At 40.4% G+C, this 22,079-nt stretch overlaps 1 protein-coding gene across 5 annotated transcripts in view; it reads left to right on the top strand.

Moving 5' to 3' along the window:
• The first annotated feature begins 8,434 nt into the window (after window positions 1-8,434).
• The window catches only part of LOC111958827 (semaphorin-6D-like), a 145,503-nt gene continuing 131,858 nt past the window's right edge, over window positions 8,435-22,079 (top strand). For all 5 annotated transcript variants that reach the window (XM_023980111.2, XM_023980110.2, XM_070437253.1 and 2 more), the window contains exon 1: window positions 8,435-8,674. The gene's annotated coding sequence lies outside the window, so the exon portion shown is untranslated. The remainder of the gene's footprint in view (window positions 8,675-22,079) is intronic.

Below are 22,079 nucleotides of genomic sequence, written 5' to 3'. Positions count from 1 at the left end.
TTTTCTGAAGCATTGACATTTCAGAGATCATCCCATATCCTCAGTTTGTATCCTTCTATTCTATTCTGTCATTAATGGCATAATTGGCATTATACTTTTCACCAAGATTATTGTAAAATTCTCTCATTGTGCATTTCTCCCCAAAATAAAATGTTTGGTTGCTTTCCTCTTGTAAAAGGGAACTTTTCCAGCAAATTAATTGGACATTAGGATGGGACCACAACTTTCCAGAGATGTTTACTCAGCGAAATAATGAATGAGAGAACATGTGATTGTGAGTGTAGCATGACAATTGATGTGCTGTCAATCCAAATATTGTTTCTATTGTTGTCCCATGCTGGATCATTTTGATTGTTCACAGCTATCACATTGTTTTTTGAGTAGGCAAAATGATATCGAAAGACTTCAATAGTTAAGTCATTCTGTCAGTGGTGGGAAAAGTACCCAATTGTCATACTTGAGTAAAAGTAAAGCTACTTTAATAGACAATGACTCTAGTAAAAGTTAAAGTCACCAAGTAAAATATTACTTAAGAAAAAGTCTAAAAGTATCTGGTTTTAAATAGAGTACCAGTCAAAGGTTTGGACACACCTACTCATTCAAGGGCTTTTCTTTATTTTACTACATTATTTTATTTTACTACATTTTAGAATAATAGTGAAGACATCAAAACTATGAAATAACACATATGGAATCATGTAGTAACCAAAAAAGTGTAAAACAAATCTAAATATATTTCATATTTGAGATTTTTCAAAGTAGCCACCCTTTGCCTTGATGACAGCTTTGCACATTCTTGACATTCTCTCAACCAGCTTCACCTGGAATGCTTTTCCAACAGTCTTGAAGGAGGTCCCACATATGCTGAGCACTTGTTGGCTGCTTTTCCTTCACTCTGCAGTCCAACTCATCCCAAACCATCTCAATTAGGTTGAGGTCGGGTGATTGTAGAGGCCAGGTAATCTGATGCAGCACTCCATCACTCTCCTACTTGTTCAAATAGCCCTTACACAGTCTGGAGGTGTGTTGGGTCATTGTCCTGTTGAAAAACAAATGATAGTCCCACTAAGCGCAAACCAGATGGGATGGCGTATCGCTGCAGAATGCTGTGGTAGCCATACTGGTTAAGTGTGCTTTGAATTCTAAATAAATCTCTGACAGTGTCACCAGTAAAGCACACCCACACCATCACACCTCCTCAATGCTTCACAGTGGGAACCACACATGCAGAGATCCTCCATTCACCTACTGTGCATCTCACAAAGACAGTGGTTGGAACCAAAAATCTCAAATTTGGACTCATCAGACCAAAAGACAGATTTCCACCGGTCTAATGTCCATTGCTCGTGTTTCTTGGCCCAAGCAAGTCTCTTCTTATTATTGGTGTCCTTTAGTAGTGGTTTCTTTGCAGCAATTCGACCATGAAGGCCTGATTCATGCAGTCTCCTCTGAACAGTTGATATTGAGATGTGTCTGTTACTTGAACTCTGTGAAGCATTTATTTGGGCTGCAATTTCTGAGGCTGGTAACTCTAATGAACTTATCCTCTGCAGCAGAGGGAACTCTGGGTCTTCCTTTCCTGTGGCGGTCCTCATGAGAGCCAGTTTCATCATAGAGCTTGATGGTTTATGCGACTGCACTTGAAGAAACTTTCAAAGTTCTTGAAATGTTTTGCATTGACTGAACGTCATGTCTTAAAGTAATGATGGACTGTCATTTCTCTTTGCTTATTTGAGCTGTTCTTGCCATAATATGGACTTGGTATTTTACCAAATAGGGCTATCTTCTATATACCACGCCTACCTTGTCATAACACAACTGATTGGCTCAAGCGCATTAAGAAGGAAAGAAATTCTACAAATTAACTTTTAACAAGGCACACCTGTTAATTGACATTCATTCCAGGTGTCTACCTCATGAAGCTGGTTGAAAGAATGCCAAGAGTGTGCAAAGCTGTCATCAAGACAAAGGGTGGCTACTTTGAAGAATCTCAAATATAAAATAGATTTTGTTGAACACTTTTTTGGTTACTACATGATTCCATTTGTGTTTTTTCATACTTTGATTTCTTCACTATTATTACAATGTCGAAAATAGTAAAAATAAAGAAAAGCCCTTGAATGAGTAGGTGTGTCCAAACCTTTGACTGGTACTTTGATACTTTTTTATACTGAAGTATCAAAATGTAAGTATATTTGAGCAATTAATTGAGTATCAAAAGTAAATGTATAAATTATTTCAAATTCCTTATATGAAAGCTACAATATGTAACTTAGGCGCCTGACCAAATTCACATAGAAATATGAGTTATAGGTCTTTCATTCTCATTACAAGCAAGTCTATGAAGCGGTAGATCTGCTCTATGTGCACTATTTCTATGCTTACCGTATCAGTTCATAAGTTTCCTTTTGTGTTTTTTTACTTTCAGTTTTTTGTACATCAGCTTCGAACAGCTGAAAATACAATATTTTTGGTTAGGGAAAATATATTTAACAGTGGTTTAGATGGTACAATGATTCTCTACAGTCTACAGGATGACTGCTTGTTTTGTCACATAAACTGAAATTAGAAAAACTATTAACATTTTAGCAACCAGGAAATGGTAGAATGATTTCTGCATAATACATCCAAAAACAGTACAGTATGGAGACAGGCTAAAACTGTTTATCCAATAGAAATCCCAGATCATGCTTATAGGCGATGTCAGGGCGACGTTGGCTAGCTAAGCTCATGCTCAGAAACAAGTCATTGGGTCTAATGGTCATCTCGCATCGAACTGCGCATGTGCAGGCCGTCAAATCAAAGGTATTCCTTCGATATTAAGTTTGTTTTGACATGCCGGTTGGTCACTTTCGCGAGGTTGTTCATTTACTTAAGACAGACTAGGTTGTGGCTTTAGATTTCAAGATAATTAACAGCCAACTAAGAATTTTTCACTTCTCTCATTGACTTCTCAAACCCCAAACTCCGGTTTGGTCTGCTTGGTCTGCTTCGCAAGCATGCCCGGAAGTCTCGCCATGTTGCGTTTTTTATCTAGTTACGGAGAGCCAGGGGCACACTTCAACACTAAGACATCATTCACAATCGAAGCATTTGTGTTTAGTGAGTCCACCAGATCTGAGGCAGTAGGGATGACCAGGGATGTTCTCTTGATAAGTGCTTGAATTTGATCATTTTACTGTCCTGTTAAGCACTATACTATAAGTTTTGGCTCTTTCTGGTGATTGGACACAAACGAGAAAAGATAAGCCTGACAGATAGTCTTTTCCCGTTGTTTTAACTCCCTACTCTGACAACAATGTAACTTGTTGTTCACTGCAACCAGGCTCCTGGAAGGGTGAGCACATGATGCACAGGAGAAGATGATGACACCCACACACCAAGACATGACGTCCACAGAAGGATTGATTGGAGTGTGTTTGTGTGTGTATGTTCCTGTCATATGTTACAAACAGGGTATATCCTGTGTTAACAGGATGAATTATATACAGTTGAAGTTGGAAGTTTACATACACTTAGGTTGGAGTCATTAAACCTCGTTTTTCAACCACTCCACAAATTGCTTGTTAACTTCTCTGCACTACGGATCCCTTTTACGGGATCATTTTCCTAAACAACCGCTGAATTGCAGGGTGCAAAATATTACAAAAAATATTTATAATCATACATTCACAAGTGAAATATACCAAAAGCTTGTTGTTAATCGACCTATCGTGTCAGATTTTGAAAATATGCTTTACAGAGAAAGAAATCCAAGCTTTTGTGAGTGTATCAATCAATGCTAGAACAGCTAGCCCCAAATTAGCATTGTCACGAAAGTCAGAAAAGCAATAAAATTAATCGCTTACCTTTGATAATCTTCGGATGTTTGCACTCACGAGACTCCCAGTTACACAACAAATGTTATTTTTGTTCGATAAATATTACTTTTATAACAAAAAAACACCATTTGGGTTGCGCGTTATGTTCAGAAAACCAAAGCCTCGTTCCGTTCGACGAAAATTCCAAAAAGTATCCGTAATGGTCGTAGAAACATGTCAAATGTTTTTTTATAATCAATCCTCAGGTTGTTTTTAACAAACATAATCAATAATATTTCAACCGGACCATAACCTACTCAATAAGAGAGAAAAAGAAAATGGAGCGCTACCCTCTCGCGCGCAGGAACTAATCTGAGGACACCTGACTACTTTTGAAAAATCTCGCTKATTTTTCAAAATAAAAGCCTGAAGCTATGTCTAAAGCCTGGTCACAGCCTGAGGAAGCCATTGGAAAAGGAATCTGGTTGACACCCCTTTAAATGGAAGAAAGACGGGCCAGGAAACATGTTTGATTTTCTCAAGTTTTCGCCTGCAGAATCAGTTTTGTTATACTCACAGACAATATTTTGACAGTTTTGGAAACTTTGGAGTGTTTTCTATCCTAATCTGTAAATTATATGCATATTCTACGATCTGGACCTGAGAAATAGTCCGTTTACCTTGGGAACGTTATTTAAAAAATAAAAAATAAAAAAATCTGACCCCTAGCGTCAAGAGGTTAACAAACTATAGTTTTGGCAAGTCGGTTAGGACATCTACTTTGTGCATGATGCAAGTCATTTTTCCAACAATTGTTTACAGACAGATTATTTCATTTATAATTCACTGTATCACAATTCCAGTGCGTCAGAAGTTTACATACACTAAGTTGACTGTGCCTTTAAACAGCTTGGAAAATTCCTGAAAATGATGTCATGGCTTTAGAAGCTTCTGATAGGCTAATTGACATAATTTGAGTCAATTGGAGGTATACCTGTGGATGTATTTCAAGGCCTACCTTCAAACTCAGTGCCTTTTTGCTTGACATCATGGGAAAATCAAATGAAATCAGCCAAGACCTCAGAAGAAAAAAATTGTAGACCTCCACAAGTCTGGTTCATCCTTGGGAGCAATTTCCAAACGCCTGAAGGTACCACGTTCATCTGTACAAACAATAGTACGAAAGTATAAACACCATGGGATAATGCAGCCGTCATACCGCTCAGGAAGGAGATGCGTTCTGTCTCCTAGAGATGAACGTACTTTGGTGCAAATAGTGCAAATCAATCCCAGAACAACAGCAAAGGACCTTGTGAAGATAGAGGAAACGGGTACAAAACTATCTATATCCACAGTAAAACGAGTCCTATATCGACATAACCTGAAAGGCCGCTCAGCAAGGAAGAAGCCACTGCTCCAAAACCACCATAAAAATGCCAGACTACGGTTTGCAACTGCACATGGGGACAAAGATCGTACTTCTTGGAGAAATGTCCTCTGGTCTGATGAAACAAAAATAGAACTGTTTGGCCATAATGATCATCGTTATGGTTGGAGGAAAAAGGGGGAGGCTTGCAAGCCGAAGAACACCATCCCAACCGTGAAGCACAGAGTGTCAGCATCATGTTGTGGGGGTGCTTTGCTGCAGGAGGAACTGGTGCACTTCACAATATAGATGGCATCATGAGGGAGGAACTTTATGTGGATATATTGAATCAACATCTCAAGACATCAGTCAGGAAGTTAAAGCTTGGTTGCAAATGGGTCTTCCAAATGGACAATGACCAAAAGCATACTTCCAAAGTTGTGGCAAAATGGCATAAGGACAACAAAGTCAAGGTATTGGAGTGGCCATCACAAAGCCCTGACCTCAATCCCATAGAAAATTTGTGGGCAGAACTGAAAAAGAGTGTCCGAGCAAGGAGGTCTACAAACCTGACTCAGTTACACCAGCTCTGTCGGGAGGAATGGGCCAAATTCACCCAACTTATTGTGGGAAGCTTGTGGAAGGCTACCTGAAACATTTGACCCAAGATAAACAATTTAAAGGCAATGCTACCAAATACTAAATGAGTGTATGTAAACCTCTGACCCACTTGGAATGTGATGAAAGAAATAAAAGCTGAAATAAATCATTCTCTCTACTATTATTCTGACATTTCACATTCTTAAAATAAAGTGGTGATCCTAACTGACCTAAGACAGAGAATTTTTACTAGGATTAAATGTCAGGAATGGTAAAAAACTGAGTTTAAATGTATTTGGCTAAGTTGTATGTAAACTTCCAACTTCAACTGTATACTCTGTGTGTGTGCCGGCATGCATGAGCATATTTTCCTATGTATAAATCAAAAACATACATGTTCACGTGTAGTTCATGTGTCTATATGTTTTAGTGTGTGTCAACAGCGTGGAGATGATGTCTTGTGACAGACCCAGACCAGCAGTAAGCTGTTTGAGGCCAGGCACTGGAGGTGTTGACAGGAAGCGAGAGAGAGGGAGAGTGAGAAGAATCTCAGTCCATTCGGTCTGCTCTCAAATGCTCTGGACAGTATAAGCTAGCTGGCATTACACCCATTTCCTGTTAACGACAGAGTTGACACTCAAATGGCATTGTTCCTTGGCAGATTTGAAGACCCTTAGGTGTTCAGTCCTCACAGCATGCAAACACAGTGTCCTTTCGGAATACCACTGTCAGCATTCTTCAAGATGCTTTACCTTTTACTTTCAATGCCATTCGCTTTCTCAACCCTCTGAAAGAGCCTCATGGTAATATGGATACATCGCATCCGGACAAGAGTCCTCTAGTCATTCCCATGGACTCACAAGTCTATATGAATTAAGCTGTTGTGCTGATGGGCTCACATGCTTTCTCCTCACTTAGCACCCATTGGCTCACTGCAATTCAATTGTGTAAAAAAAGAGTCAATATGTTGCTGGACCAGTTTTAGAATGCGTGTCTTTTTGATAACAGCCAGTGCTTCTTGGCATTTAGTTTATTTTCTTTTGCTTGCTGGCATAGGAGAAATACAGTGTGTCTGTTTTCTGCAATCCCATGGTGTGGCAAGATAGCATGATATTATTGATTGGATATCTTTAACCTAGTTCTCTAATAACCTTACCCAGAATGTGTTGCCTACTCACGCAAGAAGGTGAGTTGGTATGGGTTGAAAACTGTGCCAGTGATGGGTAATAATTTGTCATGTACATTTTGTCCTGCTCTGGAGATATTTGGGATGTATGTATTACACACTATCATGAAACTCAGCTAGTGCCCTATTGAACTTAAAAACGAGAAAATGAAGTGGAACAGCTCTTTTATTTCAGACTGCCAAAACCAGTAAGCCCCTACTGGCAAAGTTGACACTGAACATATGCCTACTGAGATTTAGCGTGTCCACTCAGATCGCGGACTTGGGAGCTTGTCCTCTCCTTACTCCTGAAGGCACCTTACCACAATGGCCGGGCTCACAGACTCTATTTCACTGCCAAGAGAAATGACTGGAGTAAAACTATCAGCATTGACCCTAAACTCACCAAAAATGATCAGCCATTTTTGTGTGGTTCCAGCCGCCCTGAACCCAATGGGATGTTCATGACTAAGCATGTTAAGAGTGGATACAAACCGTCAATATAAAACTAAAGTTACTGTTATTTGTGTAACCAAGAAACTATAAAAAATAAAATCTCATTAACAGCTGACATCTATGATAATAAAAATTTATATTTTTTATCTTAAAAGACAGGATGTGACCGGAATATTTAATAATGTCTATCTACATGATTACTATCTCCACTAGACAGTGATTTGCAGTTGGATCATTTATAATGATCAGCAAGGCTCTCCTATGCAGATATCTCAGTAGGATCCCCCAGTAGGGGAGCAATAGCTTCATACAGTATAACTACTTTCACCAATTAACCCTACTGGTTCCCTCATTATGCACTCTGTCTTCCTCCTGCCTAATTCCCTGCCTGTCAACTTAGACAGGACAACTCTACTTAGCACCTTGACATACTGTACGCTAGGCTGCATATATTTTGAACCTAAAAGGCCTACTGAAAACAGAAATTAAATGCATAGACTATTGGCTCTGTGCAGCCTATACTAAGTGCGCCGCTTTTTTTTGTTAATAATCTGAAGAAGAACAGTTTTACTGTTTAACCATTATTACAATACAAAGGATGCTATTACACATATTTCATGTGAAAACTGAAAATGCTATTAAAACGGCATGGTGTATGTAATTATAGGGATGTATGAGCAAAACATGGAGTAAGTTAGATCCATGCTATTTGATATTTGGACAACTATTAATAACTGAAGGCAACGGAGAAGAAACTTGTAACTTGAAACGTGAAAGTCTTTTTTTCAGTTTTCTTATATGTGGAGCAAAGTAACCCCCTTCAGAAAGAAGCTCAATGATATCTCGATTTAAATACCCTAGGCGGAGAGACTGGCTGCAGGCTCGGGTTGCAAGGATCCAGACGTGTAGGTATCCAACAACTGGACAAAAGTGAGATGTGGAGGGAGTAGCAAAGTCAAAAGAAAAGGTTTGCACAAAACACGTCTCAAACAAGGTCTGGTACTATCCACCCCCTTGCCATTGGCCCGACTGGCTGCCAATTCAACACATTAGGGCGTGTATTCTCCGACGCTGCTCTTCGCTGGGTGAAGTATGTTGTGATTGCAGTCCAGCTCGAGCGTGCGCGGGTCTCTGTCATAACAAAGGGCGCTCTTTCGCGCTCTGGGAATACGAGCATTTTTGGAAAAAATAACTAATCTTGTCTCAACGCTTCTGTAACACTGGTCTCTGTCCTGCAAGAATCAAATTATTGTCAACGAAACAAGATAGCCAAAACGAAAGAAAAAGGTAAGAGTTATAACTACGGCACTTTCTCCAGTAGCTGACTGTCTCGGTTGCTGCACCTACATTGAACTTGCGCATCAGAGTATTTTGTCGTGCCACAAGTTTGCCCCAGTATCTACATTGTACATAGAGGACATTGGGCTATTCAAAACGATGTCGTCTTCTAGTTCTTAGTAGGTAATTATAGGAAGGTCTACCATTCATAACGTGTTTAGACCACCTACCTCCAGTCCCCGTTTAGTTCTTTGCCCTAGCGCTACACAGCGGATTCAAATAATCAACGCTTGATAAAGAGTTAGTTATTTGAATCAGCTGTGTCGTGCTAGGGCAAAAACCAAAACGTGCACCCAGGAGGGGCCCCAAGACCGAGATTGAGAAACCCTGACCTAAACCATCGGCTACAGCTCGATCATCTTTTCAGCAAAATGCATGCGATAAGAGCGTTTGTCAGAAAATAAATATGCAAAAATTGTATACTAGAAATACTCTATCCGTTTTTGGATAGGCTATATGATTGTGTTTTGTCGTTGTGCAGACGGACGTCTGTTTGTATTTGTGTAGGCTATAGTTTACATAAATGAAAATGAGACTTGGGTAGGCTATATAATATACCTGCAACCATACATGTCTTTCAAACGCTGTTATAGAATCTCACAGAGCCATTTGAACAAGGTGAATACAAGATCGCGTTTGTAGAAAATTGTTGCCAGTTAGAGTAAGTTGAAATGCGTAGCTGCGTGCGCCAAGATGTATCGAGTTGGGTGATTTCGCAGTCCTTTGTGTGGTGTGACAAACTTGTTGTAGACCTAGATTTACCTTACTTGGTTCACCAGCTTTATATTATAGACAATGTCTTGTCATTTTGATAGCAGCTTAATTAAAATGCGCATTGGGGGATTTTAGTTGTGGATGATTTTTAATTTTCCACAACAACTGCAGTCTGTCCTAATGCAATGAAACAAATGATGAATCCTTTGATTGTATGTTTAGGCTGATTAACTTGATTCTTAATTTTTAAAAAAATGGTTTTTGAGTTTGTGCACATTTATAGCCTCTAGCTGTATTTTCAGGCTATCAATAACAGTGATTCGAGTTACATGTTGATATGAGTTTTTTTTCATGTAGTTTTTAATGCGTTTTGATAAACACTAGCCAAAATATAATAGCCAATATTGTGTCGAAGTAGCAAGAATAATGTCCATTACTTCCGGATGGGAGGACATTGAAGGTACAGGTCTGGGTGACAGTCTGTGTGTAGCCTACAGACTTGGATTGAGACAAAAATAGGCTATATTTTTATGCTCTTTTTATGCTCACTCTCAGCTATGCCCAACAGAGAGAAGCTTTTTGTAGGCTTATATCTGCAAGTCAAATATCTTGACCAAAGTATGGCATGAAGTACAGGGGTTCTGCTCAAATCTGGGTAAAGGATTGAAAGGAATGCGAGTCTTATTCAGTACATTTAATAATTTCTTGCTTTTCTAAAGTCTAGCAACCTGGCCAGCAGGCAGGTTACACAAGCTAATCTAACTTAATTGATAGCCTGACATGGCTTGGTAGCTAGTTATGAGATTGGGAATCTATCTAGCTGGCAATCTAAGCCCAATTTCATAAAATTGCTAGGTGGCTAGTATTATCAATCAAATGTTTTTCTAAATCCCTTTTTACATCAGCAGATATCACAAAGTGCTATACAGAAACCAAGCCTAAAACCCCAAACAGCAAGCAATGTGGATGTAGAAGCAGACAAACAACAGAACATTTTTGTTTTATGTATTCATGAAGAAGAAATCAATAGGCTACGTAGCTTGATCACGTTCATTTAAAAAACATACCTTCGACCCAGCACCGTCAGCTAAAATCAAATCAAACGCTGTGTGTCACTCTACTGTACACTCTCTCCTCCTCCTCCTGACGATACTACACGCACTAGTGTATAGTGTCTTGCCTTTCTTTTCTCGGTGCACCTGGGAAGGGACCACTTACTAGGGAGAATGGGGGGGGGGGGGTACTCTTTGCCTAGTCCAGTCAGTGTGTCCCCTCTGTAAAATACCGCTGACAGATCTTTTTATAAATAATTATGATAAAACATGGGCTTAAAAATGAAGATGACTAATTTCAAAACGTGACATATTAGGGGGCACGTGCCTTTGTGCCCCCGATGGTCATGACGCCACTGGCAGCATACACAACTAACATAAAGACACATCTTTATTGCCACTGTGTTTCCCCTCCATAATTGTTTTGGTGATGTGGATGTGTGATTACTGTGTCTAGATTCCAAAGTTTAGAAGAAATTTAAATATTGTTAATCTGGTGCAAAACTCACCAGCTCTAGGGTATCATTATCTTACAGTACAAACAAGGTTGTTTTTCTCCTTTTTAAATGTTTCTTGCTGCAGATATTTTATTAAAAACTATATTCACCCACATCTTTGACATGTTAAAAAGGAAACCAAAGTTGTAGTTGGTATCATAGTTTTTCACAAGTGCTTGTCGTCAGGGCTAGGCTGCTCTCAGAGAAAATTACAATCCTGTTATACATTAGGTGGTTTAGATGTCATAGCCTAATCAACAAGTGGTGATATTGCTTCCCTTCAACAAGAGTTGGAATATCCTACAGGTTTGTAGCTTTTTCTGGTTTTGTCATTTTTGAATAATATGTTTATCATATTATTTGTAACTCCTACCCAACCGGTATGCCCTCTCTGAACTCTTTTTACTTTGCTCTCTCGCTTTCTCATTTTATACCTCCCAGAAACACACATCTCCGCTTTCTTATTACCCAACCCCATTCAATAAGTAACTCAGGTCTTGCAGGCTGGTGGGTGATGGTTGTAAATGACTGGCGCTGAGAGAGGCGAGTGTCGGCGGCCCATTCCCTCTCTGTCGGCTCCCAAATTGCATGTTGTCCGGCTCTCATTTCAGCCCTGAAAGAGCCGGCGCTCGGTTAGCATGGCTAATGGTGCATTTAGACTAGGGTGTAATTTTATTTCCAATTTCCGATGGAGCTGTAGTTTTGTATTAAATGACGGGAGGTCTGCTTCAGGGCTGTGCTGGGCTGTGACGTGTGGATGGCTGTGTCTCCGTAATGGTCCGCGGGGTAATGAGGGCAGAAATAGGCTCCGGTCCAGGACTATGGTCCTGTGGGACGTACAGTACAGCCTATACCTCCCAGCCCACGGTCACCCCTGTGATGCAGATATTCCCTCATTCCAACTCTGCTGCCTCTCCAACTGTTCCAACACACTTCAGAACTGGCCCAGACTCAAGTTACTGTACTGTTTAGAGAAGCAACTGTCTTCTGCGGAAGACTGTGGTACCATTATACTATCCATAATATTATATTGAAAGGTTTTGGTTAGGAACCTGAGAGACCCCAGATGCCCTGGCACATATCAATTGAAGTGGTTGAATTACTGCGATCTGTCCCTTCTGTGTTGATAACATCCATTTTGAGATCAATATGACTTTTATAGTATATTTTTGTAAGTGTAGAGGATTGACAGTAACCAATATGTCTGAGGTGACTTTGAAGTACTACCTACGGCACTAGAAGGCTGCTGGAGTTTAAAAATGGGCAGTGTGACTATGTTTGGCTTGAAGAAGCAACAGTTAATCTTCGCCTCCCACCCCCAGCCTATGGGACTTTGTTTGGCCCTGCACCGGAGTGAAGCACTGGACTGTGGCACCTCATATTTCATATTGATGGTAGTTTGTTACCCATGGCAACTGGGCAGCCAATGGGGACCCCATATCTGGCTTAGGGGGAGTGGAAAGGTGGGGAAAATAAGGAAAGGAGGGTTTTGCAAGGCCGTGCAGTCTGCCACCCTCCCTGCCTGCCTGCTTCTGTTCAGCGAAGGGTTCTGGAACCCTGGGGAGTGAATTATTACCTGTCAGCCCCAGAGCATCCCCATCATCCATAACCCAAGGCTGACACGGGACAGGCCTGTCCCAGCTATCTGCTGAGACCACCAGGCTTTGGCCTTCAGGTCTGGCCCCTCCAACAGACCATGGGAGAAAATCACATTAACATGTAGCATCAAGCATTACAAATGGTGGGTTTAGGAAAGCCTCGTGGCTTTGCCATGGCAGCTGAAGGGAGTTTTCAGTCATTGTCCGGGACCAGTAGGGGGAATGTACTTTACTGTGTTTCAGCCGTTTGCTCTTCACAATGCAGAAACTTGTTTTACTGAGTCCTCATTACAATGCTAAGCTTCACTGTATTTGGTCATCATAGATTTTGCATGATTTATTGCATTTTCTAGTATTGGTTTGAATATCACCCCTTTTCAAAACTTCTGTTATTTATTTTTCTGTTTATCTATGTTAATTTCAGCACTCACACCAGGACCTGCGTGCCCAAAATAAATGTCTGATTGACTGTGTTCAATATTGACACTGTTTTATCCTATTAGCCCCATCAGTAGCAGTCATTTAAATAGAGTCCTTGACAGGGCAGTAATTAGCTCTGATTCTTAAAAACAGGCGAGCGATGGCTGCCCTCCTGTCACACTGCCGCGGTTAGCACTGTACGGGTAATTATACCAGAGCTGGTGAGTGTGTGAATTTGGGAGAAAAAAGAGTTGAGTTCAACCAAAGGATAGAATGAAAAAAAGAACACTCTGGACAAGTGACAGGCCTCGGTCCTCCTTTCCAGACTGGCTGTCTTCCTGTGGTTTTATAAAGCGTTTTCCAGCAGTGTTAACCCCTTGTCAAACATGGTCTTTGGCTGTTCAGCTAACCCGCAGCAGCCACGGGCCGAGAATGCCGGGTAAGTGTCTGGTTAAGCTCCATGAACTGAAGTGGAAGGGTCCCAGCAATTACAGGGGGAATGTAACCTGTGTCAGCAGATAGTATCTCATTTATGTATTCAGGTCAGTAAAAGTTTCTCAACCCTTAAAAAAGTATTTGCATGTGAAAATGTTTTCATCCTACTTTATTTGTGTTATATTAGTATGTAAATCATGCTGTCAGAGTGGCTTGTCTATGTTTGTTTGAAGCACCTTCACAAATCACAGAATTACAGAATTACAATCTGCAGTTGAGTAATCCTTTTAGATTCCACTACCTCTTTGTCTTCCTCAAAAGAGATTGGCCACACACACACACACACACACACGGCTGTTTGATTAGTGTGACGGGAAGATTGTGCCCGGTACCCTCAGGGCTGGTAAGGGAGAAGAGTTTTGGGCAAGAAATACATCCTGTTGAGATAGTCTTTCCCTTTCATGCATATTTCATCTGAGGAGGTAGCTACTTCTTCATTTGCACATTGAGTCTCATCCCTGAGGATTACTGAGCGATGACTAAGACCATTGCCTTTTTTAAACTCACATTTAACTGCGACACCCACAATCCCCCAGAGCCCCCAATGCACCATTAACAAACTCAAGGGCAATATTCAGGCATTGAGATACTATTATATGCATACAGTACCAACAGGTATCAGTAAACTTGAATCAATACACTTTCCCACTGGCTACTTAATGCAGGAAGCAACATATTTTGCCACAATCTTGTTACTCTGCTGCTCATCTTCTCATAGAATGCAAGTTAACGAAACAAGCCCTCCTGTAAATTGGTGCTGGCCACACATACACTTTATTGATTGGCGCAGTCCTAGTGGGGCTAAAGGTGCAGTGGTTTTTGTTCCAAATTATCTCTTAATCACTTCATAATGAGGGCAGCCTCCCTCCATCCTGCCTCATTGATTAGCTGCTCATGTTGAAACCGAAGCAGTCCATCCACTTCACTTCACTAAATGTTTACTTTGGATTCGCTGGTGTTTGGGCTTAGTTGTATCCGAAATCCTTATAATGGGTTTAAGTTGATTTTGTTTCTGGTGGTGCATTCATGCAGTTTTTGTATAGTCTAGTTTGGTGATCATGCAATGGATTTCACTATAGCTGAAGTTCCTGCATGATTTCAAAATATAATGTTTTATTTTTAGGCTAGAAATAAAATACAAAACCGACTCTACTAACCACGTTCCAGGAATTTTAAATGTGGGTGCATGCTGGAGCGTGTTATTCTTGGAAATCGACCCACAATTTCTTAGCATGCAGGAAAGATCTGTTTCGCAAAGACAAAATGTTTGAGGAGGACATTAGTAAAAGAGGGAGAGCGAGAGAGATTGGGAAATAGGCAGAGTAAGTAGGAGAATAACATCAACAAAAATCCATCATTCATGCCACAAAATACATGTAATCATGCATTAGGGCCTGATTCAGACTTAGGAAATGTATGCCTTTTTTACGCACGCCTTTCCTAGGCACTTCTCAGCAGTTGGTATTCAGACTTACCTTATGCAGGTGCGTAACGGGCTTTTCAGGTGTGATTCCCTGGCGGGTGCTAAATATATTACATTGAATCTCTGAAAAGCCTCCCACTTGCTGGCCAACAGATTTTCTTGTGGAGTTTTCATTCAATAGTGTTTTCAGTACATGTATCTAAAACCATCCCTTTAAATACTTTAACTTTTTAATTATAATTTTCTTGACAGGCTCACTAGAATATACACTGAGTGTACAAAACATTGTACATGCTCTTTCTGTGACAGACTGACCAGTGAATCCAGGTGTAAGCTATGATCCTTTATTGATGTCATCTGTTAAATCCACTTCAACAAAGGAGGCTGACACAAAATGTGCAGAGCAACAGATGGGCTACAGCTAGTCAACTAACAGTCCAGTACAACATTGGTGCCCAAAAAACAATAAAAGAATGCACAACTCATTGTACCTTGACAACAAATGGGGTATGGAGGTCTATGACCTTAGAGTTCCACTTTTTTCAGCAAAAAACAAGAAACTGTGGTTGCAGTGGGCTAAATGGAGAAAACACTGAATACTGGAGAATCAGAAACACATTCCCGGGTCTGAATCCCGGTTCCTGCTGTTTCACGCTGATAGTAGGACTAGAGCATGGAGAAAACCACATGAGTACATGCATCCATCATGCCGCGTGTCAACATTGCAGGGTGGTGATGGTGTAATGGGGGGTGTGTTTTCATGGCACGTATTGGGCCCCTTGATAAAAGTGGAGCAACATTTGAATGCCACAGGATATCTGAACATCATTGCCAATCAGGTGCATCCCTTCATTTTTTTCTGCAGGATAATGCCACAAGGCTAGTATTGTTCAGGAATGGTTCCAAGAAAATTACGGTCGATTTCAGTTTACTGCAGTGGCCTGCCCAGTCACCAGATCTCAATCCAATAGTGCATCTGTGGGATGAGATGGAATGATCTATTCAGAGTAGAGATCCACTACCAGCCAACTTGACACAACTGTGGAAAGCATTGTAGTCAACAGCGGTTTGATTCATCATGAAAGTTTCCGTGTTCAATTCATGAAATATTGGAAGGTGAGAAAAGGGTACAATAGGGGTTGAACAGCAGTCCTATAAATCTACCCTAATAATCCTCACTAATCCCGGAACTGTGATGACAACGATCCAGTCGTCATGAACCGTGCTCCAGGTTTAAACTGCTATTGTTGTGACTTTAATTTCATTAATCTGATGACATTATTTATTAAACCAACTAACTGTGTTTAATTGTCACCCGATTTTAATTAAAATTATTATTATTTAAAAAAAAATAATCATGCAACAATTAACTCATTAGGATTTGGGGCACCACGGAAGAGGTTGTTTTAAAGAGTTACCATCTCCCGAATTAAACTCTATAAGGCTCCCGAGTGGAACAGCGGTCTAAGGCACTGCATCTCAGTGTTAGATGCGTCACTACAGTCCCTGGTTCAAATCCAGGCTGTATCACATCCGGCCATGATTGGGAGTCCCATAGGGTGGCGCACAATTGTTCCAGCGTCGTCCGGGGTAGGCCGTCATTGTAAATGAGAATTTGTTCTTAACTGAATTGCCTAGTGAAATAAAGGTTCAATTAAGAATAAATGTGTATATATCTATTTCATCGATAAACAGTTTTTATTAATCATTACCTCTTATCATATCATTATTCTGACCAGTTGTAACCTTCTTGGATTTGCAAAAACCCCAGCCTTGCTCATTATTCAGTACTATAGAAAATGTTTTAATTATTGATTTACTAGCTAACTAAATAATACCAGGATAACATACCCACTTGATACATGAGAAGAAAGTCCCTAGTGGACTGACGCAACATGGCGTTTTACAGACCCACAGAGAGAGAATGACATATATTCTAGAACTATTCTCACAATCATATAGTTTGCACATGAACCGCTGCCCGTTTGGAATAAGAAATCATTAATGTATTTACGTTTGGGTGCCTTTGTCCATTGTGTAGTCCTAAACCGAACTAAAGAGTTCTCTTCCATTGGCTCCTGAAGCTGCTTATTTGAAGATTTTCCAGCCGTGCCGATGGTTCCAGTGGGGTGATAAGAGTAGCGTACTACGGTGATTTGAGACTTGTAGTAGGAAGGGATGGTTTGAAGAGGTTGAGATATTTGACTCCGGACAGCTAATCAGCTGTACCAGGGACTGAGAGGGGAGTTTGTCACCTCTTCCTCCTCGTTGATTATTCAGGGTGCAGGATTCAGACCACTATGGAAAAGGGCTGCAGCTCTTCGTCGTGCTGGTCTAATGGAAGATGAGTTTATTTCTTCACCGCGCGTTGAGGCGCAAAGTTTCAAACATGTAGCTAACATCTCATGTTTCCTGGTCGAATGTTCATTTCGTTACCAAGGCTTTTTATCCACTCTGGCGAAAGGGGATGGCGCCGTCCATCTGACACGCTCTCCAACCTCACTCGGGGCGTGGCTACTTACTTATGTACAGTTTATAGGAGATAGATTCTCTTATACCTCTTAAAATCACATTCCTATCTTAACAAAAATACTTTAATGTTTTATATTATATGCACAACGTATTGGATGGAAACTTGATAGATAAAGGAGATATACTTTCCAAGTTACAGTATTTCATCCATACAGTTTTTTAAAAATGACATCACAAAATGAAAACCAATATTACATTTAGTTTTCCATGGTTCCCCACTGACCATTCCCCACATTCACGTTTTGGATGTTAGCGTTTTGGGCTGGAAAAGGCCCTTTGAGACAAAGGACATTTCTTTAGCCAAAACTGGAGAGCAACAGAGTCCTCTCCTGGATAATTTACAACCGAGTGTGAGCTATCAACCCAACAGTCCCCCCCTCTTTGTAGGTGGGAGAGGGTCTGGTTATTGTCAACCATTGCTGAGCTGAGCCATTTGATCCTCACAGGAGAGTCATGACACTAGGTATGGTCTGTGTTCCATAATGATTCAAATAGGCTACATGTCCCAAATTATGGCACTTGTAATATGTTAGCCTATTGTAAAACACTATTGACCCTCAGGAACAACCATACGGACTTGACAGACGAAAGAAAAGTAAACTAAAAATGTAAGGGAATGATGCAAAAAGTGTCATATTTCTATAAAATGTATAAAATAAAACACTACTATATCTTGATTAGAGAAGTATTCAACCTTCTGAGTCAATACATGTTAGAATCACCTTTCGCAGCGATTACAGCTGTGAGTCTTTCTGGGTAAGTCTCTAAGAGCTTTGCACACTTGGATTGTTTGTTGATCATTGCTAGACAGCCATTTTCAAGTCTTGCCATAGATTTTTTTCAAGACGTTTTTAAGTCAAAACTGTAACTAGGCCACATTGAATGTTCCTATGTCTTCTTGGTAAGCAACTCCAGTGTATTTTTGGCCTTGTGTTTTAGGTTATTAGGTGAATGTGTCTCCCGGTGTCTGTTGGAAAGTCTGTTGGAACCAAGTTTTCCTCTAGGGGTTTGCCTGCCTGGCTCTATTCCGTTTCGTGTTATCCTAAACAAAACTCATTAGTCCTTGTCAATGACTAGCATACCCATAACATGATGCAGCCACCATCCTGCTTAAATATACGAAGAGTGGTACTCACTGACGTGTTGGATTTGCCTCAAACATAATGCATTGTATTCAGGACAGTTTTTGCAGTTCTACTTTAGTGCGTTATTGCAAACCGCGTACATGTTTTGGAATGTTTGTATTCTATTCTGTTTGTATTTAATTTAGGTTAGTATTGTGGAGTAACTATGTTTTTGATTCATCCTTATGTTTCTCCTATCACAGCCATTAAACTCTTAACTTTTTTAAAGTCAGCGTTGGCCTCATGGTGAAATCCCTGAGTTGTTCCTTCCTCTCCGGCAACTGAGTTAGGAAGGACACCTGTATCTTTGTAGTGATTGGGTGCATTGATACACTATCCAAAGTGTCATTTATAACTGCACCATGCTCAAAGGGGATATTCAGTGTCTGCTTTTTTGTGTTTACCCATCTACCAATAAGTCCCTTTCTTTGTGAAGAATTGGAACATCTCCCTGGTCTTTGTGGTTGAATCTGTTTTTGAAATTCACTGCTCGACTGAGGGACCTTACAAATATATCTATGTGTGGGGTACAGGGATGAGGTAGTCATTCAAAAATCATGTTAAACACTTATCATTGTCCATGCAACTTATGTGACTTAAGCAAATTTTTACTCCTCAACTTATTTAGCATTGCCATAAGAAAGAGGTTGAATACGTATTGACTCAAGACATTTCCGTTTTACATTTTTAATACATTTCTAAAAACATAATTCCACTTTGAAGTTATGGGGTATTGTGGGACACAATCTCAATTTAATCCATTTAAAATTCAGCCTGAAACACATACAAATTTAGAAAAAGTTAAGTGGTGTGTGAATACTATCTGAAGGCACTGTAGGCCTATTTCTGTGGGTGTTACTGATGGTGGCTACTGATATTGGCTAGTACTTAATATGATAGAAATAAAATATTTTTTTAATTACGAAAATGTCCGGCCATATAATTAAATAATTCCAGAGTGCATACATCAACTCGGTAGGTTCGCCGCTACTGTCAGTGCGCATGGGTTTTCATAGGCTAGAGCCTCAGCTTGGGTCTCCAAATTTCAGACCCACAAATTATGAAGCTTTAAGGCCTACAATTAGAATTCTGAATAACGGCAAAGCTATTTATACGTCACTGTGGAAAAGAGTACGAAATACCTGTCATGTTGACATGCTTTTTAGCTTGCTGAAATATGACTGGTTTCACATTTGTCTCCAGGGATCATAAGGTAAAATAGATCTAAAACAATTGTCATATGTACAATTCCCTTATCCAAACGGATTACTCAAATAGCTCTGTAAATGTGTAAAAGAAAGATGTTGTTGCACTTGGAACCGACAGGTTGCTTGACCTTATTCATCATTTCATTTTGCGTAAAGGAATACAGTGTTTCTGTGGACACCTCTGCCACACCTTCATTTCTTTGATCTCTACCCCAAACGAATAGTAGCTGAATAGCATGCTATTCTTAGGCGTAACATCAGAATACGGATATAGAGAAAAGCAAATAAAATGTACTTTCCATTTACGCATGCTTCACTTTCGTCGAAATTCCCCCCTATTAGTCTTTGTTTGTGTTCTTAGAATCTGGGGCACAGTTATTGTGTCTGTTGTCACAGATATAGCTTATACCGTAAAGCAATAACTGCATGGGAAAAAATTCAGGGACTGCAGAACCTATTCTGAGTCATGATCATGTCTCAAAGTAATTTATTGCAGTTTTTGGAAATTAGGATTTTTATGGGCCCGAAACGTGAAATGAAGCAGGAAATTAAAAACCTAAGCTTGTTTTTCCCGCTTAAAGCCGCTGCTTCATGCAGTAATGCCTCATCTTACCCGATTCAGGCTCTGCACGCACTCAAAAAGTGAATGGTATTCATTTACACAAAAGTGTTTTGATTAAACCGCTTAGTTTTTTTGTTGTTGAATGGTATCATGCGACTATTGAAAATAAATATGCTAGTCTCACACATTGGTGTTATATGACATGCATACTGCCAATTGGGTTTTTATTAGCTTGTTCAAAACCCTGCATTGAATTTCCCAACTATCCATAAATAGCTGTCTTGTTCGACCTTGTTACTGGAAACTTGGCCGGGGTCTATCAAGACTTAGCGTGTACTGTACATGTATGCACTTAGGGAAGGGATGACAATGGATCGCATTCAAGTGTCTGCTAGTCTTCGCTTTGTTTAACGTCAATGTGTATGTGTGTGTATTTATGCATGTGTTGGTGTATGTGCTGGTTTTTACAGTGTAGGTCTACATCTTTGGGTGGTGATAATGATATCAGTCGTTTGGTTTGGACGAGGTGCAAGATTAGTTCAGTAACAGACTCCTATCGCTCTCATTTTCCTGGATTTCTCAGAACTCCAGACCCTTTCGCCTGATTCAGAGTTATTTTTAAACCGGTCTGTGGGGGTAGAGGTCCAGGGGGTTAGTGTCATATAATTCTACCCTGGGCACCAGGCCAGGGTGTGTACAATTGCCCCCCCCCCCTCCTTCTCACTGCAATCGTCCCATTCCGCGGGTGTGCCAGTTAACCATGTGGTGACTCATACATGCAGCTGTCCCCCCCCCCCCCCCCCCTTCTCACTGCAATCGTCCCATTCCGCGGGTGTGCCAGTTAACCATGTGGTGACTCATACATGCAGCTGTGTGTGTGTGTGGTGTGTGTTTGTGTGTTATAACAGCTGTTACGATGTTTACCATGTGTTTAGTCTTTTACACAGATACAGTAAACATATTTGTGTTGACGCACACAAACGCACTCCTACAGGTTCTCTTTCTCCTGCCCAGTGCCTCCAAGGCGGCTTCATTTTATCCTCCTTTATTGCTTTTCCACATTATCTCTCTGCCTCGACCAGTCTCTCCCTGAGGGGCAATCACTGGTGATGGACGGTATGAAAGACAACTTAAGGTAAACAAGTCTCCAACTGCAGAGCTTGATACTGCTTTACTGCCTCGTCTCAGAGAGATGAGAGAGAGGTACAGTAAACCGGGGGAAATCTTTAGTCACCTAATTTGAAAGGACCCAAATAGCCACCACAGCGGAAATGACCCCTACCTCCCACTGTCACACTCTAAACATGGTTCCATTACCTGCTACTATAATCACAGTCAGTATCCGTGACTATTTTCGATGGTCACAAAAAAGGTTCCAAAGGTTTGTCACATACACATGGTTAGCAGGTGTTAATGAGAGTGTAGCAAAATGCTTGTGCTTCTAGTTCCAACAGTGCAGTAGTATCTAACACTTCAATAATTCCCCATCAACTACCTAATACACACAAATCTAAAGGGGTTAATATGTACATATAAGTATATGGATGAGCGATGGCTGAGCGGCATAGGCAAGGTGCAATAGACGGTATAAAATACGGTATACATGCGATATGAGTAATGTAAGATATGTAAACATTATTTAGAGTGGCATTGTATAAAGTGACTAGTGATCCATTTATTAAAGTGGCCAGTGATTGGGTCTCAATGTAGGCAGCAGCCTCTCTGGGTT

Source organism: Salvelinus sp. IW2-2015, linkage group LG35, assembly GCF_002910315.2.
Source record: "Salvelinus sp. IW2-2015 linkage group LG35, ASM291031v2, whole genome shotgun sequence".
Taxonomy (NCBI): Eukaryota; Metazoa; Chordata; class Actinopteri; order Salmoniformes; family Salmonidae; genus Salvelinus; species Salvelinus sp. IW2-2015.
Note: the sequence above shows the minus strand (reverse complement) of the source record. Positions and strands in the feature narration are given on the sequence as shown.